This window comes from Diorhabda sublineata, chromosome 1, assembly GCF_026230105.1.
Source record: "Diorhabda sublineata isolate icDioSubl1.1 chromosome 1, icDioSubl1.1, whole genome shotgun sequence".
NCBI classification, from domain to species: domain Eukaryota; kingdom Metazoa; phylum Arthropoda; class Insecta; order Coleoptera; family Chrysomelidae; genus Diorhabda; species Diorhabda sublineata.
The window spans coordinates 22,855,705-22,883,058 of NC_079474.1; the positions used below are offsets into that span (position 1 = coordinate 22,855,705).

The window sequence follows — 27,354 nt, forward strand, 5'->3', positions numbered from 1 at the left end:
TGGGCCATCACAAAGCCAATTTACATTAAAAGAAATTGTGAAATCACCGAAAATGTATTAGATAAATAGCTTTCAACTTTATTAATTGCCCACAAGTAAAGCCACCGTCCTAGCTAAAGCTAACTATTGAGAGATGTGTCACGGATATTATATCCAACTTATCAGTGTATAGATAAATACAATTTTTCAAAATGAAACCAATTTTATATGTATTTTCTGAAACGCTCGAGATAATAATAATTTATTATTGTTGAGGTTTAATAATGTTTAATAGATACACGTAATACAAAGTAACAATATATTTCCATTTTAATGGAATTCACGCTCTTACATATACCTCATGTATATTAATCTTTAGTTCAACATTAACCGAGTAATAAAGAAACATTATAACGGGAGTTATAATGAAATAACGATTTAAGCGACATGGTACTTTTGACTTGTTTAATGTTTACAATCGCACTTGTGTGAAATCCTATACAGCATTCGTACAATTAATATTATTCACCTTATTGTCATACAAGTTTATTCCAAATCTTAATAGTTGCGTAGCAGTTTAAGCGAAATGATTAATAATAAACTAAGAGCAGGGCTGGTATTAAGAAATGGATTTTAGTAAGTGAGAAATTGAAAAATTGAACGGAAAAATAATTTACGAGCGATCTGAGGTCAGGAAGTGGAAAGAGGTGAGTTTTTAAGAGTATTAAACGGATTCCGGCATAACTTATATTTATATTTTCTACAAAAAAATTGACATACCAAAACAAAAAAACAGGAAAACCACTATTTAGTAATAGCAACAATTAAAAATATAAAGCTAACCAAAAAATACAACAGCAAAACAGCAAAAAAGATGGGAGATAGATGCTTTAAAGCATTAGGAGAAAATAAATAATACCAATTAAAGTAACATACGAAAACAAACTGACAAAACAGGATATAGAAAAACAATGGAAAGGACTACAAGATTATATAATAAAAACTGCATTGTTAGCAGTAACAAGTATTAACACAAAGAAAACATAATCAAGAATAACAGTTTTCAATCGGTATCTGAAGACGATAACTTGGTTATCGAAACGCGCTTCAGAAAGTGTAATTGTGAGTATTGGTATAAACAGTGTATTCAGTAAGAATGAGATGGATCGATAAAAGAGAATAATAAAACAGAAGAGATTATCAGAGGCAAATATAACATATATTAGAAAAAAGAACGAATAACTGAATAAGAAATTAGAAAATATAGACCAAGAAGGATATAAAACAAATATGAGACAAATTTATATAGAGATAAAACATCAAACCACTATACTCAAACCACATTTTACAGGAGATGGAGAGAGGATATTGAAGAAAAATAGAGAAATAGAAGAAGAACTGAGAAGAAAAATATAATAAGGTATATAAAAGATTAAATTGAGCAAGACATATCATGAGAAGGAAGCTTACAGACATGATGAAGAGGATAACCCAATGGCCAATAGGCAGAGACAAACAAGAAATATATGGAGAAACCAAATTGAAGAGGATACCATAATCCTAGAAATAATTGACTGGAAAAGAAAGCCAAATACAACACAAAAAAGAGTGGAGAAAGCTGACAAATCAATCCAGTGCCAACAAAAAACTATAACAAAAGAACAAGGGAAGTAATCCACCTCAATAAAGGGATATGTAGGCGCCAAAAGCGCTAGCTATAATCCAAGAGATTGAACGGCATGATGATGATGAATACCAAATATCGAGCAGTTTTCTGTTGTCCACTCTTCATATTGAAAGTAGACTTCTCCATAAGACACTAACAGAGTAAACCCTTCTTTAACTCGAATTTTCAGGATCAATATTTCTCTTTTATTCATTCTATATACTAAAAAAAGTGCCTCTGTGTATTTGACAAGTTTTAAAATTGAATAATTGAGTTCAGTTTCAGATTTAAATTATAAATCCAACTATATTGATATGGAATATATAATTTCGAATATATAATTCTTTAAGCACTTCGTAAAAAGATAAAAGCCTGATTCTTTGTCAACCCAAGAAGCACTAAATAATTCTAAACATAGTGACATAATGGAGAGCAATGGAAACTGAAAGAGAATACTCAAACTTCACATGAGTATAAAAAAATGCTATGTCAACTTAGCAACAACAAGAATCTTCTATAATACTGCCTTACCTGTTTGCTGAGAACAATTAGATACAATCCTGCCAGTTGAATGACTAAGAAACTGTACACAAATTATATTAAATCGTAATTCAGATATTTACATCGATATTTCTATTAAATTATTTAGAATAATTAAATCAAATATTATAAACTTCTTTTATTAATACTAAAGTAGTTCTACCTATATAACTTCACAAAACTAAAAATGAATATTTTGTCTCTTATTCAGTATAGACTTCTTCGGCATTACTTAATTTAAGAGGTATTTCAAACTTCTCTTGAGAGTAAATGTTTGTGGTTTGTTCCACAACTCCTATTAACTACAAGGAGAAGGTAAAGGATTACTCTGAATTACCTTAAGCACCTCGGTGTCCGCACTCTCTCAACATTATGGAGTGATTTAATAATAATATTGAAATCATTGTAGCTAATAATATGACAAAAACCAAAAAGAGTAATTCTTATGAACGGAACTGAGTAATCTTTTATATTTTTTGTTCGATTTTTGTGAAAATTCTATTCCTCCCAAACAAAAATATTTTCGTTTGCTGCGTATACAGCAGCTCCTAGGTTATTTTTTCAAAAGGCACTTATAAAGCAACTGCATGCACATTAAATATACTGCCACAGTGCTACCGTAAAATATATTTTTCCTTCTAACAAAATTTTCTGAAAAATTATGCTTCCAAAATTAAATAATATAAAATACCATTCGCTCAACGAGCTTTTACAACAGTTTTTATGTACACTATTACATTTAAGTGGTCCAGAACGAAAGCGAGGTAAACTCGTGTCGAGCCCTATTTTCGAATTTTGAGGCATGGGCGCTCCTTCTGTTAATCTAATGATATGGAACTTGATCATTTGGATAGTATCTACTGCATAAACTACACATTGCATGATTATTCAAAATTTGAGGGAATTCTTAAGGCTGTAGGAACTTCTTCTATTAAGAATCGGGTCGCCTGGGCGATCCTAGTTGCCTGGGTGATCTCTTTGCAATATCCCGGAGTCTCTTCTTCCTCTTTTACACGAATCCGGCACTATAGATCAACAATACAACACATATTGTATCTATAGCAATCAACTTCCACGTGCTCTGCATATATGTACGATAATCTTTGAATCTTTGTCCACCGTCTTCTTTGCTGTAGTATTTCAACCACCCACTCTAAATAAAGGCTTTGTCTCGCCTATGAAGGCTCTTACTTGTTTGAAGACATATAACTAGATCCATGCCTCTTCCTTGTTCTCCTTTTTTCTCAGCTTAAGTTTTTCGTTAATCTGCGACTGAGAGACTGCTACCTCAGGTTTGGGCTTGGTTAGCGTATAAGTAACTTATTATTACATTATTACGCTTTCTCCATATAAAAACAATAAAACTGCAGCAACTCTCCAACTTTTAGTGAAAAACTTCATTTGAACCATCATTTTTCAACTGGGAAATAAAGACTAAATTAAAAAAACACCCGTGATCGTATTATTGGTGGTTCGATTTTTCTAGTTTCGGATATAACATCGGTATTTTAGTAAATGATAACGTATCAAATCTGTTTATGATACTCAAACTACATTTAATTGCAATCTATAGCTCTTATAGTATTTACTCTGATAGATCGAAATGATATTATAAACTTTATATGGTATAACAATACCAATATTTATTGCTGAGATAGAGCAATTTATATAGCTCTTTATTACTTATTTGATGATATCCATTTGTGATTAGCAATATCTCGGAGGTTGCGCAAAATACACATAATTCCTAAATAATCGATAAAAATTGTACTTTTGAAATTTCACAACATTGTAGCGAAAAAACAGTTTTTGTTTTCTTGCGAGCACACTTTTGGGATCAAGTCCATTGTTTAGTCTGTATTTTTGTTTATGGGATAAAATTGTGTACTCATTTTTTCTGTGATGACACATACCAACAGAAATATTTTGCATGAACCACTCGTGAAGCAACCCCCCTTACAGTTAGCTTTTTAGCGCATTTTGTCCTTCCGGAAATATATAGCAAGCTCAGGGTTTTTGCATAAAATTCCTGTCTAGTTATAGATGTGCCGAAACGAAAGAAAATTTGAGCATCAATAGGAGAGAATTTATTAAATCAATCAAAATGTAATTTTCGCATACAAAATTTCATTTAAACTTGCTATAGATCAGCTTAAAATTTTCCTAAACCACGATAATATCATACTTTTTGGAGATTCTATCCAGGACCTCTCAACAACCACCGAATTTGGAAATTTTTGGAAGCAACATATAACATTGATTCAGAAACTTCGAGGGAAGCTAGAATAAAAATTGTAACTTTTATTTTTCAATCATATTTTTCATAAACAAATTATTATGAGAATTGGCGACAAATGATTAAAACAAAATTATTAAATAAATGCCATTACTGATATTTTTCTTGTTTTATTTTTCATGAATAATTCTTTTTTTGAATTTTTGGTAACATTTACTTATTGCTTTTTTACCTGTTAAGATATAAGCTCATATAAAACTAGCTATCTCAGCAAAATTCACTTATGTGAATTAATTTGGATTTTATCAAGATCAATTTCTTATTAGAAAGATAAATAAATAAATAAAAATCAAATAATTTAATGATCATTTCATAGCCAGGTATTTTGGTGCATTGAAGTACTTTGTGATAGATGACAGGCGCAAGAGCAAATAAAGAAGATGGTGGTCCCACCCTGAACATTCCATTAACACATGGATTTTCCAGATTCAGACCACAAACTTTCAAATATTGGCATTATAATTTGTTAATAGTCATGGCAAATGCAAAACGGATCGTACATTGAAGTCGTTCAAACCAATCGGTTAGGATCTTCGGATTGTAAACTTCCTCACCATCGAATTTTACTCTGAGCATCATCGCGTAAATCACATTCTGCACCAATTTACTTACCACCAAACGCGTTCCGCTACACAGTATTGGTTGGTGAATGTCTCCAAGCATGATTACTATGAAGCCAATGATCAGTCTTAAACTTTGAGCTGGTGAGCATATCTAAATAAATAAGTTAGTTATTAGGATGCAATAGCTAATGCTGCGGAGTAGATATTAAAAATCTTCAATGCGCCACAATATTCGCGAACATCCACTACTCGATTCAAATCAGTACTCCATAAATTTCTTCTTATGCGTCGAAAATTATCTACTTGTTGATATCTGAGAATTGCTGTTTCGAATCCTAGTTGCATTAAGGCTTTGTCGGGAAATATTGAATCATGTTGATCGCGACATTGATGGAAACTCCGAATCATTAGTTTTAATCTCAGTTGCGTTTTGTTATTTTAAGTCACTTGCTTTTTTTAATACCATTTTTAACAAATGAACAGCTAGACTGTTGTTTTGAATGACAATTTTTTGTTTTCCTGTCTGCTGCGTTTTGTTTTAACACGTTTTATCTCTTGGAAACAAAATAAAAAGTATTCTATATTCTTCTCCCTAGCAATTTTCAGCCAAATCGGTTTGACCACTCTTGAGTAATAAAGAGTGTAACTAACACGACATAAATACTTCGGTTACCTCTAAATTCAGTCGGTAGCATGAGAGACTCTTCTTGTCTTTGAGTTCTGGCTTTATGTTGTAGACATATATAAATTAAATATATTTGCCATCAAATTTAGTATTACTTACTTACTTAATTTTTCAATAAATGTCATTTAAACTTTACTAATTTGGCATTAGTTATTTAATATGAATAAAATATGAAGAGTTAGATAGTATTTAAAATTAATTTAACAATATAACGCTGAACACAATAAACATCAAAAATTTGTCATCAAACTTAACAGTATTATTTTATTTTATTTTTTTTTATTGGTACCAATAAACGAAACTCACTAGCCTGCTTATAATTAAATTCACAAATATTATTCTTCGCACTAAATAACACTTCTTGACTCAAGAGGTACAAAAAACTAGAGAGTTGACAAAAAATAGCACACTAAAGAGCTCTCCCACGTTGTTTTGGCATTCATATATTTTCCCCAAATTATAACTATCTCATTTCTTATACAAAACTATAGATATGACACAATCACAAATTTCCAGTTTTTAATATATAAGTATTTTTGATTCACTGTCTATCTCAATAGTTCACATATAATTAAATAATTAGTACATATTGTAAATTTCATTTGATACACAATCCATAATTTCAATTGATTCATAGTAAATGCTACAATCAACTTTTATAATTAGCCATTTCATTTATTTTTAGTCGGCGACCATTTACTAATTAAAAGGAGACAAATTGGACATCATTCTCAATGTAGTTACACCGTGTTTTTGTGGCCAGTAATTCCATGGTAAAGAATAATTTCCTGGACACAATTTTTCCTGGTTTCTTCAATTGTTTTTTCACAGAAAAATGATATAATGCGTCAAATTATAAAAACCGTTAAGATATTTGTGAGTGTATAATGTATAATGTAGGTTATTTTTAACCAGGTGAAGTTCACTGCATAAATCACCGAGTGAATAATAAATCATTATACCCGAGTAGAATACTCTACTTTATCTAGGACTACTAAATATTTTGGTTGAAGTTTTTTTATTGGAAAATATTTAGTACATTATTAAAAACAATTTTATTATATTCTAACAAATATTTCATACAATATATTTGCCAGTTCAATATTCATATGCTATATTATATACTTTCCTTTACTTTTTTGAAATTAAATTTATTGAGGCACATACTGCAGCTTCTCTAATTCCTGCTGTTAGGAAAGAAGAGCTACATCCATTTTGAGTTGATTTTTAACATAATTTAACATAAAATATTAAAATTGTGAAAAATCTAAACACATAACAATGTTGACTTCAAAAACTGATATACGACTAACACATTCAATGTAGCTGATAGTTCAGGGTTAATGCTCCGTCCTTCAAACTGCAGGTCCCGGGTTTAATGGTCTAGGAAAATGTGCTTTTTAAATTTTTTGTGTGTGTACAGAACTAAATTTAAATTGTTTAGTAGTTTTATACATGATAGAATTATAAAAACTCCCACTTCCATTTCCTATATCCCGACATTCATGTCGCTGATAGCTTAGCGTTAATGTTCCATGCTTTTAAAATAGAGTTCTCGGTTTCGTATCTGGTCTAGGTATATTCATTTTCTATACGTAAAAATAATTAGTAGTGTTTTACATGATAAAATTTAAGAAACCTTTTTTTGTAACATGTAAAATATAATATAGCTAAATGAAGAAAACAGTGAGGGATGATTCATTAATCACTGCCGTGATTAATGGGTGTTATTAAAGTCGAACAAGCAGTCGTATAATGGGTATATTTTGCAACAGTCGTGGATAAAACTATTGATCAAACAATCAATTGACAGGAGATTGAAATTGGAGATATTATCACACTATGTGAAGAACGATAATAATAAGAAAGCTGGAAAAAATATAGGACTTCCCATCCAGCTCATTTATCTTGAAGTAAAAGAAATTTTTCTATATTGAAAAATGTCTAAAAGTTTTCAGAAAAAGAATAGTAGCAGTTTGAGAGAGAAAAACAATAAAATCAACATTTTGTTCTATTTTGGAATTTGTACTTCTAGTTTTTCTGTAAGTAATACTACATTTTCATGAACCTGTGTTATTCCAAGTATTTTGGGAATGGGAAAACTCACATATCGTACAGTGATAATTGCTAGTAAACAAATTAAAGAACTATTATTAAGAAATTATGAGGACTCTTCGGCTTAAATCTAAACAGGAGAAAGATTGGCTGCTAAATTTAAAAGTGATCATATAGTCTTAAAGAAGAGCCACGTGGAAGATACTAACAAATTTGTAGCAAAAACACAAGATATGCTTATGCAAACTCATCAATTAACCGAGAAAGATTTGGTAGAATTTCTAAACAGTCTTCTGCAGGGAGATCTGTCTAGAATGGGTACGTGCAGCAATCAAAAGGTTTAATACTTATTCTAAATCGATGAATGTGTTTCAGCTGCTCCCGGTATTAGGTTACGGTTACGAACAATAATTTTTTTTAGGTAAACTAGTTCTATATCACTATTCGGGTATTAATTCACTATGTTTTTCTAGGACCGTCGAGTTATTGTTCATACTCTTCGCTGAACCTTGTACATTATGGTGGAATAACACAAGCATTTTATACTGAAAAAACTACCAAACAAGTGATAATTAAATACGCTATCCAAAATAAACTATTGTAGAAAATTACTTCATTAGTAACATAATGTTACTATTTATTCAATCTTTTTTAGGTTGATTTTTACTAAAAGTAATAATTCACACACTATTCCAACTGAACTCTCTTGTTAACACTACTGAGCAAAATAATTTTTATCAGAACTTTATCGTCAATTCATTTGAAAGCCTTGAAATTTTTGTTTGAAGATTCATAAGAAGGCGTAACTAACCGAGAGTCTCTACGTTTATTTTTATTACTATTTATATATTGGAATGATGATAGTTGAGTTCACATCTATCATAAGCATCATTAATTGGATCTACTTTTATTTTCATATGGTCGTAGTGATTGGATCCGAGTACTGCAAGTATCACCCGGTCCGTCTTTGATTGAAAATGTTAAGGATACATGACATCCAAAAGCAGTCTCATAGTTTTGTTAAATATAGACACTAAGAAATTTTTCTAAGAAAATGTTTAACCATCAACGTTTTTTCTTAGGAGCGATGCAAGATTTCGAATAAATTCAGTACAGATTAGAGAAGTGATATCAATGCAAGCAAGGTCACTTTGAGTTATTGAATAATTTGATTGACATAGGGAAAGTTAATGTTGCCTGAATTAATGATGAAGATTTGTACGTAATTTTAAGGTAGCTTACTATAAAGAGTGCGATATACTTGGTGCCAACATTTCGATAGACAAGAATGTTGCTTTGTTAATGTGTACACAAGTAAATAAAATCCCAAGATATTTATCTCATAATTTTGTGAAATATAATGATAAATTGTAGGAGTGCCAGATGAATGAATGAATATAAAATCAAAATTCGGTATGTGTAGCATAATAATTTATTATAAATAGAGAAAAAGTTATAACAGTAGCAATATTCAAAATAATGATACATAATATTAATTGTTTTTGAATCAGATCATTTCCAAGGCTTTGATCATTTTTTTGTGATATTTCTCTCCAAATATACGATTTGAAATCAAAATCAAATTTAAACAAAAAGTATTACGATAATTTGTTGAATAATGCAAAACTGAAAATGAGGCTGATGATTTCAAAAATTAATATTTATCTCTGCCAGGTTGAGATGTATGAATCCATTGAACAACTCCATCAGTTGCTTCTGATCAATTTTACTCCAAAATCTGGTAATTGGATCGGTTTGAATAATTTTCAGAACATCATTCTTTTTTAAACCGACCGTACACACAGCACCAAATTATCTATAAATCTGAGACTTATTCCTTTATTTCAATTCATGGCCAGACTCTAGAAAAATGGCTGCGTTTTAAAAATGAATCACCGATTTCAATAAAGTTACAGATTTTTTTTATCCAGCCTTTTCTAAATGCTTTTATACTGCTTCACACGTGACATCGTGATTGATAGCTCACATTTCGATCCATATCAACCAGTTTAATAATCGCAACCAAATATTCACCAGGATTAGTTGAAGCACCACAAATTTTTCTGCAGGTTTTTACATATCTTTTTGTCCCAATAAGAATGGCTCTCGGCCATATCTCGAGAGCCGTTTATAGTACAGCTTCGGGAAAAAAATTATAACAAAAGTGACCTCGAGAAAAACCTAGAAATTATTTACAGAGTTGTAGGTCCACCGCCAGAGGGCGAAATTGAATACCAAAAATTATAAAATGAATAATTTACAAATTTTGCCTAATTAAAATGCAATTAAACTGTGATTATCGTATTCTCCAAGAAATTCAGTGTATATTTGATTTTACAAGTTTTAGTTTAACTCTTCATATAAGAGGTGGGGGGAAGCGGGAAATTTATTATGAAAAAACGCCTATAAGTCCAGTTTTACTTAACCTATCTATGCAAACATAGTCTTTTTGAAGAGAGCTACTTTCTACCAATGTAAGAGTTATAATTTCGAAACATACTAATGAGTAAAGTATACGCTAGAGGGCGCTATTTATTTATTTTTTTAAATCTAGCTCTCCTTGAAAAATATTGATCATGCAGTTTTAATTAAGAAATACAAAAGTAGACTAAATTATCAACAGAGTAGCGAAAACCGCATGTCGATATCGTTTTCGTATTACGAGATATCTTAAGAAATGTGTAAATTTTAAGCATTTAAACATAAATTACTCCGGTTTGACTGAACGATTTTAACATTTTTTGACTCCTCAAAATTTGTCTTTCCTTGTTCTATTAATAATAGTTCAAATTATTATGTCAATATTACTTATGCTGTCGCCGGGAAACTTCTTAGCCGAAACAGTTGCATTTCTCATACATTCAAAGTTAATTCCTATCATATCAAGTGCTTCTTCGTTTTTTAGAAGAATTTAATGCACACAAATCGCAATGACCCGTAAATGAACAAGTTATTAGGTTTATTAATTTGACACAAGACTCTTACATTGGTAAAAAGGAGCTCTCTTCAAAAAGACTAAGTTTGCATATATAGGTTAAGTAGAACTGGACTCACATGCATTTTTTCATAATAAAGTTACCGCTTCCCTCCACCTCTTATTTGAAGAGATAGACTAAAACTTGTAAAATCAAATATACGCTCAATTTCTTGAAGAATACTATAATCATAGTTTAAATGCATCTTAATTAACAAAGTTTGTAAATTATTCATTTTATAATTTTTGGTTTTCAATTTCGCCCTCTTGCGGTGGACCTACAACTCTGTAAATAATTTCCAGGTTTTTGTCGAGGTCACTTTTGTTACAATTTTTTTTCCCGAAGCTGTACTATGAACGGTTCCCGAGATATGGCCGAGACCCATTCTTATTGGGACACCCGATACAGTGAATCGCATGATTTATTCCTGCAGGAAAAACGTGATAATTAATATATGATAACCTGGTGTTATCAGAATGTCATTCTATACCTGGGAATTCTTTTTTTGCTTGTGGTCTTTGTACTAGTATGGAGTGTAAAAGAAAATTAAGTTCAAAGTTGTTCTATGACATATTTTGTTTGGAGAATAAACTATTGTTATGTAACTTTTTATGTGATTTTTCCACTCATCCATTAAAATGTATCCAGATATTTAAGTAGCTAAGAACAAAAATTTTGATACAATATGTCTGCATTTTAAAAAAAGCCAATAACCATAGTAACAGTTGAAAAGATTGATTTCAGAGTTACTATATAAAGTATTTTGTCTGATACAAATTAGATATGTTTAGCTTATTTCTTTAGTGATGTCACTGACTGTTTTTCATTGGTTTATCTTTTCCTACGGTATTGAATTGAGATCATCTTTCTAGAAACAGCTTTCTTCCATTGACATCACGTTTAGACTCGAGCAACAATTAAGCATTCTATTTTATTTCAGTACGAGGACAGAAATAATAAAAAATAACCAATAAATGTAACATATTGTACGTGTAAATCGGGAACAACAGCAGTTGGTCTTTGTGCTAACATATCTTGCAATTTGTGGTATGTCAGTTACACCAGGCACGAATAAAATGAAAGGTATCCTTCTTAGGGCAATATTTTTCTGAAATAATTAATTTTTTATTCTGTGTACAACAGACCACATAATTTATTTTTCTAATAAACTTGAAATAAAAAGTGCTCAAAAATATTCTAATGTCATTGTTTATCTTAGTTTTATAGCAGTTTTGGTAATTGCCTCTCTCATTTCGAGTATAATTTTTGTGACACTCACGCCTCATTCTTGTTCTTACATAGCTTACGCATCACACAACAAGTTTCATAGAAAATCTCAAAAATTCAATTCTTTCAATCGTTATTTTCCTTTCTTCAACTTTCTTCGCAGTGCAAATTTGTTTTGAATATAAATTTTGAAATACACTGTATCATAATATTCGTTCTTGGCACATAAATATCCTTTTCTTAAATGTTAAAAGCTGTAAAATCACAAAACATTTTAACCTAGATACGAGTGCTATTTGAGTTGCTTACAGATACATTTATGTTGGTCAAAAAATGGATTTAAATGGGGCAATGATTTTCTATGACTTTCGACGTGGATTAAACCAACAGCAGTGTGCCAAAAAACTAGTTTCGACTTTTTTTGACAAAGCATCATCTCGACCCACCGTGTTTCGCTGGTTATCCGAATTCAATCGTAGTCGCACTTCGCAACAAGATAAATTTCGTGAAGATCGTCTAAAATCGGCTATTGGGTCAGAAAACATCGATGTTGTGCGGAAACTGATATTGCAAGATAATCATGTAACATATTTGAGACATATTTGGGCATTAGTTCCACTCGCATATATTGAATATGGCATGAGCATTTAGCTATCAAAATGATTTGTTCGCGTTGGATAACAATCCCTCAAAAAACAGCTCGTACGAATTGGTGTGAAGAAGTACTAAATGAATTGAATCGCCGTGCTTCAAAAGACATCTGTAATATAGTGACAGACTACGATTGATGGATCTATCGGTGTTTGAGGACGAGCCAAATCTAGTTCGCGCACGAAGCACTTCGAGATAAATGACTGGACGTTTTTCTACACCTGAAGACGCGATTGATGCAGAAAAAGAACCAATAGAACAATAAATTGTTTGTAACTATATTGGATACCTAACAAGAACTAAATAATAATTATTGATTTTGTTTAACTTAAATGTTAAAGTTGAGTTGTTATTATAACAATTACTAAATTGCAGTGGATTTTGTAATATTGCATTATTGGTATCCCTAAAATTTGTGTTTATTGCCTCTTGTTGCTGTATAGATGAAGTACACAAACTTGCGTTGTTTTTGGATTGTGCAGTGTCAGTATGTTGTCTAGCATTTTGTTCAACACTGTGTTCAATGTTTTTATTTGCAGCTTCTTTGTTTAATGTGCTAGTGTTACTAATGGCATACATTATTTTATTAGCACTCATTAATCTATTAGCTGCAGAGTCATCTATGTACTACTCAGTCACGGTAGAGGATTTCTATCTTCCGTGGCGTTTTAATGCAGCAAGATCTGCTCCTGTATCTAACAAAATTGTGTAAAATAAGCTACTTCCTTAGGTAAAAATGAGTGTGCAATATATCAGAAGTCATAGGAAAAAAATATTTCTTTGTAATTGTGCAAACAATTTCGGTTTAAACTATATGGCACGGGGTTGCTCCATGGCAACATGCATTGATATCATCAGTAGGGCAATTTTAAGTGGATCGCATAAAAAATAAAGCCGTGAGCAGCAGAGCTCCATCACGAAAGTCGAATCTTTCGTCGAATGAAGAATTTAATTAATACACAAACAAATCTTTCCATAAAATGAATTTCTTGGAAATGATATCAATTCTCAATCTTATTTCTTTATATGGAAAATTTGCTATTCCTCAATAACTTTTCATTTCACAAGTTAACTCTCTCTATCTCTCGAATGAAAATTCATAATTTCAATAGACCCGGTGGTCTCGAACCCTCTTGTTCAATTCCAATTGACAACAAAGAAAAAATTGTCGTAATGATAAGAAATTTCGAAAATGGGAAGTAAAAAAAATCACCCTAGCAACGATCATACTCGTATTATTCATTAAATAGGAGGCGGTCCAGTTCAACAATTACAACGATCAAAATGATTTCGGGCGTTTTGTGCTAGAAGAACTGAAGAAGTAATCTTTGAACTTAAGAAAGACAATTCTTCAACATCACCCCTACTTATATTCGAAGTTCGAACCCTCTAGTTAAACTTTTTCTAGCCAAAAAAATAAGAAAATATAACAAAAATGACCATAAAATGGAGAGGGGTGGAGATGGAAAGTTTCGACCTTAGACAGGAAATCATCTCGCAACTAATTGAACCTACATGTGAAATTTCATTTTTCAGTATATATATATATATATATATATATATATATATATATATATATATATATATATATATATATATATATATATATATACAGTGCTTTTCAGATAAAAGTATCCACCTTTAATAACTTTTCTAATACTGGTATTTAGAAAAAATCCAAAAACACGTCAATTTATGTTGGGAGTGGCAAGCATTATGGCTTATTTAAACTTACTGGAAAAGCCACCCCCTCACCCCTAGCAGCATCCCCTTTATTTTTTTAAATTACTTTTCATATTTTTTATGTAAAATTTGGATACTCCTCTTTGAGCTGATTTCAAAAATGTATAATACTTGTAGGTTAAAGTGGTTAGTTTATGAGATAAACAATTTTTCTTTTAAGAGCACAAATTTTACTTATTATTTACTTTCACCTTATTTGCCTGTACTAAAATGGGTTGTACAAAGGTTCAAACTCTTTAATCTTTTTAACTGTGCTATTTATTATGAAGTTACAATAAGTGTTCAAAATGAGTACCATTCACTTCCATACAATGGTATAATCTTTTTTTTGAAATGCCTCTCTGACATTGCTTGATACGGCTGGATTTAATTGTCGACATTCATTTTCTATCCTCTCTCGTAAATCATCCAGAGATTCTGGTTGGGTAGCATAAACTTTTGTTTTTAAATACCCCCATAAAAAGAAGTCTAGGGGTGTTAAATCCGGTGACCTAGGTGGCCACTCCATCATCTGCCCCCTTCTACCTATCCAACGAGCGGGGAATGTTTCGTTTAAAAATTGTCGGACAGGCATAGCATAGTGTGAGGGAGCTCCGTCTTGTTGAAATACCAGTAAATCTTCGGAAAGGTTATCATCATTTTCTATTATTGTTGTAATACGTGGGTCAACCCCTTCCATGAGTAACTCAAGATATGATTCACCATTTAAATTTCCGTTGATGAAGAAAGGTCCAACAATGTGGTCACCTAGGATACCACACCAAACGTTTAACTTTTGGGGATGTTGTGTATGGAATTCACGCATAATATGTGGATCACTTTCAGCCCAATATCTACAATTATGCCTACTTACTAAGCCATTTAATGACCATGAGCATTCATCAGAAAAGCAAATATTGCTTAACAATTGTGGATTGTTATTGATAATTTGCGTCATTGATTCGCAAAACTCTAGACGACGATCAAAATCATCTTCATTCAACTCGTGCACCAACTTAACTTTGTATGGGTGGTACTTGAATTGTAGAAGATGAAACACCGATCGCTCTACTTATTGTTGACAACGATTAGGGTTGTTGAGCCTCTAAGCTGACTTGCCCTAAAATTGCCACTTGGATTGCTTTGTTATTTACGAGTCCCTCTCGCTTATGCACTTTATTGCAAACAGACCCTGTTGTGGTAAATTTCTCCATCAGTTGAATTACATACCTATGAGTTGCATGTCTTCCGTCATGTAATTCGTTAAATATTCTAGTAGCAGCTCTTGCACAATTATTATTTTGGTAGTATAAATCTACAATTTCAATTCTTTCTTGCAAAGAGTAAACCATTTCAGAGAAACAAAATAAATAATGTATCAAATTACACTATCAATAGTGACTACAAATTCTAGTTGACAATGTCAAACTTTAATAAAAAGTAGAGTTTTTTGTTGTTTGGATTTTTTAAGTAGAATAAATAGCACAGTTAAAAAGATTAAAGAGTTTGAACTGTTGTACAACCCATTTTAGTACAGGCAAATAAGGTGAAAGTAAATAATAAGTAAAATTTGTGCTCTTAAAAGAAAAATTGTTTATCTCATAAACTAACCACTTTAACCTACAAGTATTATACACTTTTGAAATCAGCTCAAAGAGGAGTATCCAAATTTTACATAAAAAATATGAAAAGTAATTTAAAAAAATAAAGGGGATGCTGCTAGAGGTGAGGAGGTGGCTTTTCCAGTAAGTTTAAATAAGCCATAATGCTTGCCCCTTCCAACATAAATTGACGTGTTTTTGGATTTTTTCTAAATACCAGTATTACAAAAGTTATTAAAGACACTTGGAAAACCATCATAATCGGGTTCAGGAGGTCTCAAAACATGGAAAAAATGATGTGCCCCCCATTTTTCTTCTAGTCATGCGCCGATTCTTCTTGGACTAACTGAAGTTTTTGGTGTTTTTAGTAATCTCGTGATGCGTAACAAATTTATGCATTTTAATTGGCGAATCACATAAAATCTGTTTAAAACTCATTTATAAAATGATCAAAGGCAAAAGATATACTAAGTGCGTTTTTTAATTAATCTCTTATGGATCGAAATTACTGTTGAAATTTCAAGTAATTACTTCTTCATTGACATATCTATGTTACACCGAAAATATGTTAATCAATTTTTCACAACATATTTTATAACATTCTATTGTGTTATTTTCCATTACTATACACTTCTGCCAAGGATTAATACGAGAATAAAGTCACTAGCTGCATGAATCTTATCATACATACCAAAGAAGTACACTGTATGAAGCAAGTGCATATCGCTGTGACTTCAATATAATTTAAAACCTCATTATTATACAGAAGTAAGTAAAAGACATCGAGCGATGCTATCGAACCGCGTTCGATGATTTTATCCTTGACACCTAACACGGCTACCTTCGCACAATATATAATCGGAAACCCAGGTAGCTCAATGGTAGCAGACAGATTGGCGACCGACGAGATACTTTCGAGTTGGGAAAAAATCTATATATCTTGATGTGGTTTATTCTATTAAATCAGTCGCGTATGTAGTTAATCAACAAGTAAAAAAGATAGAAGATATAATTGTGACTTTGTGATAAAATCAAGTTTTTTGGTCGGATTTTTAATTTTGTGAAGGTGAGTACTACATTTGTTTTCTAAAAGTCTTTAAAAATATAAACTAAAATGAATAGAAAGGAAAATCTCCCTGCTTTCTTCGATAAATAAATTTTATCTGATTAAGAAAATTTGTATTCAGCTATTAATGTTATTGAAAAAATTGATAGATTATTTTTAAAAGATCTTGAATCATTCAAATGATGGAAATCAAAGTTTGTATAAATAATATTCAAATATAGTAATTTTTTGCTCTAAATTTGCTTTACTCAATTTTTCGATATCTTGATTATCAAAGTGAATAGATTTCCTAAATAAATGTGAAATATATAAGATTTTCAAATCACGTATAAAGTGAATCAATCTTATTTTCCATATAGGTATGTTTCGACTTATCTTCGGTATTTTCCAAAAAATACGCAACATATATACATTCCAATTAGAATATATAAAAAAAGAGCAATTGACCATTCAATTTATAGTTGAAATGTATCGAATAGAATTATAAATTTGGTTAAAATTGATTATTCTTCTAATTCTTGAAATATTTTCCATTTTCATGTTTATGCTCTATTCCTAAAAAATAAAACTTATTTTGTGGACTATTAATGCATTTTTCTATTTTATAATTTTTTAATTTTTTATAAATCTTTATAAATATCAAGATGTTTGTCCTATGTAAACCTCTACAAGCAACCTCTTATATAATAGAAATTTTTATGTTTTAAGATTAGACTGTTGCAATATTCGAATAATGTATTATATCCTCCAAAACTTTTCTTATTAAATATTGACTCAAATAATTCGTCTAACTATTGAGAAAGTCTTTGTTTACTTGGTTAAGTTAGGTCCATCACATTTTGATATTTAAAATAGAAATTATTCAAAAATTAATTATATCATTTGCTTATCTTTTTTTTGAATATATAGTTTATCCTTCTTCGAGATAATTATTATTCTTCTTGAATTGCTTTAAACGTGAATTAATTATCTGATTATTGGGTAGCTCTATGAATCAAATTGATATCACGGATTTGATAAGAGAACATGTCAAGACAAACAATTTTTTTGTATACCATTCTCATGTTATTAATTATTTGTTTTTGGTGACATCAAAAGAATCATTTGATTATTTCAGTACTCTTGATTGTACTTTACTAGAGACTGGGCTTAGTCTCAAAAATATTCCATTATCGTTTTATATTGGAACAGATGAGATCAAAAAGGGCATCATATATTATGAAAACATTTGACTAGAAACTAGAACAACAAAAAATAAAAAAGATTATGTTGTATTAAAGGTTCCTTTTAATTCTTGTAGTGCTGTTCACATAGGGCAGACATCTCAATATTCAGTAAATAGATTAATATGTCATCCATACCATGATTAAAGTAAAGATATTGGGAAAAGAGTCTACTTCTTCAGAAATGATTCAAACGAATAGTAACGAAAATTATATCAATTATATAAACGGTTTATTCGGATAATGGCCGATTCATAAACTTGACTTTCCGTTTGCCGTTAACGTTGATGTTTGCCGATCGGTCTGCCGATGATGATTTATATCTTTTCCCGTCGGCCGTTCGTAGCAATAGAAAAGAGCTAATCTCATCCGTTTGCGTTTATCACGTTTGTCCCAATAAAAAAAACTCCTCGTTACTCTCCATAATATCGTCCATCAATATTGGATTATAAACAAAAACAGAAATATACACGACAACAAAAAGCAGAACACACATTAAAAAGAACAACAAAATTTTTAGGTTAACGACAGCAACTTCTAGGTTATGAATAAGGTGTAGAATTTGCTACGAACGTCAAACGGCCAACGTCACCCGCGACGTCAACGGCAGTCGGAAAGTCAAGTTTATGAATCGACCTTAATACTGGTGAATTTCATTCTTTGTTTTATTATTCTCTTATAGTTAAGTAAATATATCTTATCACTTATTATCATTATTATAGCCTCTATATTTGGTATGTGTTTGATGAATTATTTATTTTTCCAGAATAAAGCTGTGTCACAAATAACATTTGATCCTCATTTTCACACTATATTCAATTAGCAAAGTGTTTTTATTTCGTGCATACATCATTACTTATTTATTATTATAATTATTCATTTTTGTCATCAGTCCGTTGGAAAACACGCCTAAAATATTTTTCTAATGTATGTGGACAAAATCAGAGCAGCAATCGGCCCATTAGCGTACTTTAAAAATAAAAATTATTATATATACCTACAATGGCATCATGTCTCTTATGTATAACTTGGCCACTCTTCCGAGCTTTGCGGAATCCTTTTCTAGTGAGGCTCAGCCCCTGTTTTATCACAACATCAACGTGTTCATTATCCTTTCCCATTTTTGTCTACCTTTAGCAATTTGTTTCTAGTTTCTCACCCTCATTCTTTCGGAATGCATATTCCAGATCTAGTCCAGTTTCACGTATGTCCCAACAATTTTACTCTTCCTTTTTTATTATCTCTACCATATTCTCTGTTTTAGAAACTGATTTGTTGTTTCCCCATAACGGTACGTTTAATTTTTCTTGTCATGCTCAGCATCATTTATACCTTATACTTTTTTATATCCATCGTCTCAGTGAAAAGAGAGGTTTCATTATTGTTTCCTATATTTCTGTTATCATTATTTCTTTGCTCCTCAGAATTTTTGCTATTCGCGTTAAGTCTGCTGTATTTTCTCTCTCTCTCTCTCTCTCTCTCTCTCTTTCTCGCTTTTGCTTTTTGCTCCGTCTTTTATTTCTTCTATATTATTGCTACATTTCATATACTTCGACTTCTCAGCATTAATTTTCAGACCCATTTTGCCGCCTTCTTTCATTAACTCTTCCAACATTTATTTCATTACATTTTTATTCTTTACTACCATAGCTATGTGATGTGACTACTTTACTACTTGAGTCCCTTTAAATTATTGATAGCGACAATTTTCGTGGAACTAAGATATATTTACAAAACACTCATCACGATTTGTGATAATTGTTTTTTTGTTCAGTTTATTGATTTTAAACTTATTTAATAATTAAAAGTCTTATTTTTTATTGGACAAACTCGTACAAACGAAATACAACAATCTTGGTTATTGAATTAACTTATCGGAAGATTTATTTAACAATCACTAATTTCAAACTCGTGAAAATCACAATTTTTTTCTATGTGTAATCTTCTCCATTCAATTTCAGAAATGTTATTAGTTTGAAATATTTTGAAATTGTTACATTATTATTGGATTATAACAAACATTTAATTAATTAATAATGACTATGGATAATCACTATTTGAATATTTTATAGTCGCTATATGCCGCTATACAACAGGCTGCTAGCTAGAGCTCTTGGTTTTGCTTCTACGTTTCGTGTCGTGAGAATATCAAAAAGAGCTAAACATTGATTTGTTTTCTGATGATGTTATCTACAATTGTAATAAAAAAACACAAATTGTGATGTATAGGTTACGTGTTCAGACGATCGAAAGGTTTGACGAATCAGTTGTAATTCCAAAATTGAATAAAAAATCAATTTATTCTCATTTTCACAAATAAAGTCGATTTTCTATTTCAGGTTCGTTCTTTAATTAGTAAAGCGTTATCAATAGTTTTACAATAGACAGGAAAATATTGTAACGAATCAAAAGAAAACCCCAAAATATTCAATTATCAGTTATTTTATCTTTAAACGTATAATGGTGTCGAACTCTTCAATAAAGAATAATGACCATTATTTATTATTCCCAGAGGTTTGGAGAAGAATTATCGATCAAGTTTGATGAGGAAACTACCTATCGCTACAAACAAATAATTTAAAAATAGCATAAACTACATCAAATTGAACAAACCCCGCTCAATGAGGTTTGTCAAATATTGCATTATATAGATCCAGAATTCGCCTTATTATCTGAGAATTAATCATAATAATCTGCCCTTGAATAACGCAATTAATAACAATTGTTTGAAGTATTTTGCAAAGTTGTTGAAGCTCATTTCAACATAATAATATTCTTTATATCTGAGATAATTTTCTGGGATTATTTGCACTTTTTATGCATATGCATCGTCTCTAATATTTTCTGAAGCAGTTAATAACCACTTGAGAAGTCTAAATGGTTTGTTATGAGCTTATATGTTGTATCAGAGCTGTAATTTAGGCGAGGATGTCGTCCACATTAACCTAACATTATATGAATGGACAATAAAAAATTAGAAATAAGTATTAAACGATAAATATGACTAGTTCTGCTCTGTTACAACGTCACAAATTGCAATAAAATCTTCCCTTATCCCATCAACCTGTAACGTTCACACAGGTGAACTATTCAGCATTCTACAGGCCATCAATTCAATCTCTCCACCTTATAAGCTCGTCGCCATATGTACAGACTCACTTGCCTCTATTTTATCCATCCAAAATATATTTACCGAACATCCTATTGTCCAATCAATACATGACTCCTACCAGCTTATCTCATCCCAAGGAATAGCAGTTACTTTAATTTGAATACCTTCCCACATTGGCATCGAAGGCAACGAACTAGCAGACAAACAGGCAAAAATTGCAGCTACATATACCGTCACCGACAATGTAATTATTGGAAAGGATTTAAAATCACAGTTCAAAAGAAAATCCAGAGTTACATGGCAGCACTATTAACACATCCCTACGTCAAATACAGCGTTCAATTGGAAACCAACCTATTATCTTCGCTGGTCTCTCAAGGCAAGACTTAACTGCGATTAGAAGAGTAAGAATTGGCCATTCAAGGCTTACTCATGGATATCTTATGACTACTACTGCCAGACCATTTTGCTCCAGCTGCAACTCATACCTAACTATGAAACATATTTTACCCGAGTGTCGCAAATATACCGTCGAAAGACAACAGGTTCGACTTAGCCAGAACTACAATGAAGTCCTTAACAACTCGGAACAAATTACCTCTCTACTTCAGTTTCTCAAAGACGTACAGCTGTACCACCAACTATAGAACAATTGTGTTACTGTGTATTCATATTGTATACTTGTATCAATGAACCATTTCATATTTAATGTATTATAACCGCTCCCGTGCAAGTGGCCATAGTAGCCGAGCACGTTAATTTTAAATAAAAAAAAAATGAGGATATTTATTTATCAAACTAACACGTTCCTTCACCTTGAGATATTTAATGATATAACCATGAACTATGTGAATTTAAATTCCCATATTTCTATTAAAATTAACCATATCAATTCTTGTGATTCACGTGAGGGATACTCTTCTATAATTTCGAGAGTACTTACGATTTAAAAAACTGAATATCTAATTACAAGAAATGAGTAGCTTGTGATATGACGATGATGTGATTTTAATACAGAGAGAATCATGAAAATAAAATTCAGAAGCTAATGAAAGCCGATAAAAAAATTGAATATGAACAATAATTTATAACGTACAAGACAAAAAATTGAAGAATGGAACAAAATAAACGCAATGAAAATATAGCAAGAAGAGTAACGAGAAAACTGAGTGTGACAGAATACAGAAGAAAATAATAAAAGAACAAAATAAGTGCCAATAGAAAAAATAAAAAAGAAGTAATTTAATTTTTAGGAAAAGAATAAAGACAGATTATTTATCCATAAAATTAATGGAAGCAGGAATAGCCATTGAAAATAAAAAAGGAATAAAAAATTAATAGGGCAAATTAAGGAACAGAAATAGAAAAGAATAAAAGAAATGTATGCGATAATGATCGAAAGCCTTATCTAATATCTGAAATGAAAGGAACAAGATGTTGTCGCAATCCATGTTGCAATTAGTTTTGAGTTAATAAAGACCTAAACCTATAATTTATTAAAATATTATGTTTCAATGTCTATTTTCATCTGATATATTATATATATATAATGTCTTTTCATACAAAATCGGTTTTATTGAAATACAAAAATCAAAAAATTGTTCGATAGATAAAGTGTAAAATTTAGTTTTCGGAATTTTTATCAGAAATTTTAGATGGATCAATTCTTAAGAAGTAATATCAAGCTAGATATAGATATTATCAAAGATTTTATAGTATAAAAGAAGAAGATTATACGATATATTTTGGTCCAAATTTCCATCTGCCGAATGGACCTCACTTATTTAAAATAATTGCACCACTAAAATTAACAAACTATAAACTATAGTACGGGTTGAGTTGACATTTCTCTATCGAAAATGTTGCAAGGCTCAGTAAAACTTTCTTTATTCGGTCCTAGTCGTAGAACAAGAAACTCAATTTTTAGAAATTGACTGGAAGGAGCTTTTTGAAACCATTCTACGGAAGTAGACCAGAAACAACTACAGATATTTTTAGAGTTTCGATATCGTTGTTGAGTGAAGATTAAATGGAGAAGTCATTTTGAAAAACCGTTATAGCAAATTGAAAAAAAGACTTCTTTCCGTCTATGATTTTTTTTTTCTTTCCGGATACTGCTGTTACCAAAAACGTTAACAAGTTAGTTTTACATATTATTCAAAATAAAAAATATCAGAATATTAGAATACTTTACATGTCACACATTTTCTAAGTTGTATTTGTAAGAATGTATTAAGTAACTTTACAGGTCAAATTTCGAGTTTTTGGCGTAAAAATGTGAATGACGTCAGTCCTAACGTTTCTCACTCCAATAAAGTAAACTTCTTCTATATGGCAATCCAGAGACCAAATAAATCCCAATAACGCACTCCCCCAAAAAACCAAGCAAATTTGATCGATTCCTTGGAACCAAAAGGATCTGCTTCTTGTTGATTTCATTGAAAGTGCAAGATGGTATATGACAAAAGAACTTCTCAAAAAGTGCAAGTGGGAAGTCTTTAACCACCAGCTCTCTAATTCTTGTCTAGCACCCAGTGACTATTACCTGCTTTGAGAAATGAAGACATTAGGTGGGCAATGCTTGACAACAAACGAAAAACTTTCTAATATCCCAACTGAGCTAACTGATGGTATACTTCATTGTATAAAACCAGCAGAAGAGATTACTATTCAAAATATGGAAAGAAGTAAGCAACCCAAAATTATGCGAAAAATCGAAATTTGACAGGTCTTCATAAAGAATTTCAATAAAAGAAATATCACCCTATTAATAGGAAGAAAAACATCAAAAAAACGTATTGCATTTAATTTACAAAATTTTTTAGGCAATAAATTCGTTTTTTGCATAAATTAATGTATAAATTTCCTGTGTTTATAGCAACTAAAATAAATTCTTCCATGTTTGCAGATAACTACATTGAAATTAACATATTTTTACAACCGCAACAACCAGTGTATTTTATAGAATATAGCCTTGTATTTGATAATCACATATTACAAATTCGTTATATTAATACAACGTTCTCAGAAATACATTCACAAATTTTTTTCCTGATTTCCTTCTATGGTTTATTGGTCTTCAATCTCATTGTCGTTGGGTATTCAGCAATTACACAATAACATTTAACTCGACAATGTCATATTTTCTGTATTTCAATATAAAGTATAATCTAATTTAATGAGAGAGGAGTTAGCATAATTTTGCACAGTATTTAAATATTTTTTGATCAAGCAGCCATCATCAATCTAAAATTAGAAATGCATTAAATATTTTATGTAAAAATATGGTTCTCCATTTAATGAAACATCACATAATCGCAAGAATTAATGAAAATACAGGATGATTTACTGTTTAAGGACTGATTCATTTATTGTCTTCATTTTATTATAATGTTCAGGATCTAGAATATTCAAGTTTACCAAATAATCGAGCTATAGAGATCATAGCGAATTTTTTACCGTTAGCAATCAGTAGATATTAACAAAAATCTTTATTTATACAACGAAGTGTCCATGAAAAATAAATCAAGAGAAATATCGATAATTTCTTTTATTCAGTAATTTTGTCCTCATAATTTCTTGACAGTTCTCCTATTAATTGGATTATAAAATGAAAATTGACCTCAAATGACTTCAAATTGCACATTTGATCGATGTCTTATGATGTCTACTAATTTCGATTGATATCAATTCACGACAATGTATGTCATTTGATGTCATTAGGCCAATAGGATCAATGGTATCACATTTGGATCGATTTGATTAATTTTTTCCAATTAACGGCCTAAATTTCTTTCGTTTCGGCACATCACAGCTATATATAAATTGAATAAAAAAAACCCAGGCTGCTACGTGCTTCCTGTAAGGAGATATCGCTGCTACAGACGGATGAACAAAACGCTAGTGAAAAATAGAAAAAACATTGACAAATATCAAAATCAAAAGACTTCCATTCATAGAACCGGAAGCTTTGACCGATTCTGATATTTATCAAGAATCTACTCTTTTGATTTTTTCATATTATTTCTTCCTCCTCAACATTATGAAACACATTTCATTCTTTTTTTACATCAAATTTTTGGCTCCCTTCTTTACCTCTTATTGCTGTAGCTCAGACTTATGTACTAACAAGACTTTTTATAACTGTATTTTGTGATTGTTTTCTACCATAATATACGAGTTGTTTTTGAGACACGTATTGCTTAAATCGTTGTCTCCTTTGAATTTAACTAATGACAGCTTCGCTTTTCCCAGAGGTTATAGACCAAGCATCCAACCAGAATTTTGTGAGCTCATCGTATTCTAATTTCCTTTCCACATTGTTACTCGAGTGAAGATTCAACAGTTTCCAAATGAATTGAACTTAAGACTAAATATTTTCTTCTTATAGTCATAATACAATGCTTCACCAACCAATAGCTGGAACTTGTAATAACTTATACTGATATCTAACTAAATCTTCAATAAAAGTATAGTTTATGAACTACTTTGGTATTAGAGGTGAAAATATTTAGTGAGAAAAACTAGAGAGTATATACAATATAGAGAATATACAATAAAAACTAGACTGGGAACTGCTATGCTAATGTGTTTCTAGCCTTCAAACCTTTGATTTACTCACTAAGTAGCAAAGCAAGCTCATCATTATATAATTAAAGGGAATAAATAGACCAATACACCTAATGTTTATAGATATAGATATAAAGGCCTACGATAACATACCAATATTGAAATTAAGCTTTTGAGAAAACCAACATGAACCATACTCTCACAAATGCCATCGAGAACTTATATAAAAATATGGAAATAAGTATCGGAATCCTTCGCAGTCAACAAAGGCCTGAGACAAGGATGCTGCATCTCACCAACACTTTTCAAAATATATGTTTAAAAGCTCTAGCAACTTGGAAGAAGAAATTCAAAGAAATGGGGAAAAAATTGACGATAAGACTTATTTATACTCCAATTTAAAGATGATCAGGTAATATGTGCAAATGACAGAGATGATTTAGAATACATGGTACGCAAACCAAAGGAAGAATACCTAAAATTGGGACTGCAGATGAACGTAGAAAAATCACAGTACTTGGAGAGGATTCTACCGACATACAATTAGAAAACAACGAAATTATGACGAGATGTGAGAACTATAAATATCTAATAATATGTAGAATAAACAGAGTAAGAACAATAACTAAATCACTGAATGGTCTACTGGAATAGAATAACATCGAAAACTTAGGTTTTACAATGCAATGATCAGGAGTACGTTGGTATATGGATCGAAAACGTGGAGATTAACAGAACAACTAAAATAAAAAAATATAAGCCATGGAAATGGACGCCCTGAGAAGAGCAAATAGAACGTCAAGATTAGAGCGCATATGAAATGACACAAGAAAAGAGTAGATGAACCTGAATATTGAGGAGAACCAGACGTTTCGGCTATTTTCAGTTTTTATCCAAATATTTTGATACTGAAAACATAATGGACTGATACTATAATTATATTGACTGACATGTATTTCTATAACCAAGTTTTCGTCCTTAAAGGCCGAGGGTAAACTTAAATTTTTTTGTCAAGTTCTTTAGAGCCTATTTATTCGTTTGCCTTCCATCAGAAGCTTCTGCCATGAAAGGAATAGATACGTTGAATGGGAATTTTAGTTTAGAAGTTCCGTATCAAGATCACCTTAAAAAATTGTTTGGACCCATTGGAAGTTTTTGCTTCACCATACTAAGAGTTGAATATTGTCAATAATTTTTGGAGAGATATTTTCATTCAAAAGCCGACGAAGGAAAGAATATTGTTATAATAGACTGCAAGAGACTAATATTCACAATAAAATATGGCAAACATATGAATTTCATTTTCAATTTAATCGCCAATGAGGTTAATTCATTTTCCCCATTGATTTTCTAGTATTTCTTATGCTTCTTGAAGAAAAAAGAGTTGAATCTATGCAAACCACTGATTTATCGTATATTACTAG

General features: G+C 30.9%; 1 protein-coding gene across 3 annotated transcripts in view; it reads left to right on the top strand.

Moving 5' to 3' along the window:
* Window positions 1–599: 599 nt before the first annotated feature.
* The window catches only part of LOC130444137 (scoloptoxin SSD552-like), a 103,353-nt gene continuing 76,598 nt past the window's right edge, over window positions 600–27,354 (top strand). Inside the window, exon 1 of one of the 3 annotated variants that reach the window (XM_056779199.1) lies at window positions 600–686. The gene's annotated coding sequence lies outside the window, so the exon portion shown is untranslated. Of the gene's footprint in view, window positions 687–16,863; window positions 17,027–18,890; window positions 18,896–27,354 lie in introns of those variants that run through there. The other 2 variants (XM_056779184.1, XM_056779192.1) reach the window with 2 other exon arrangements.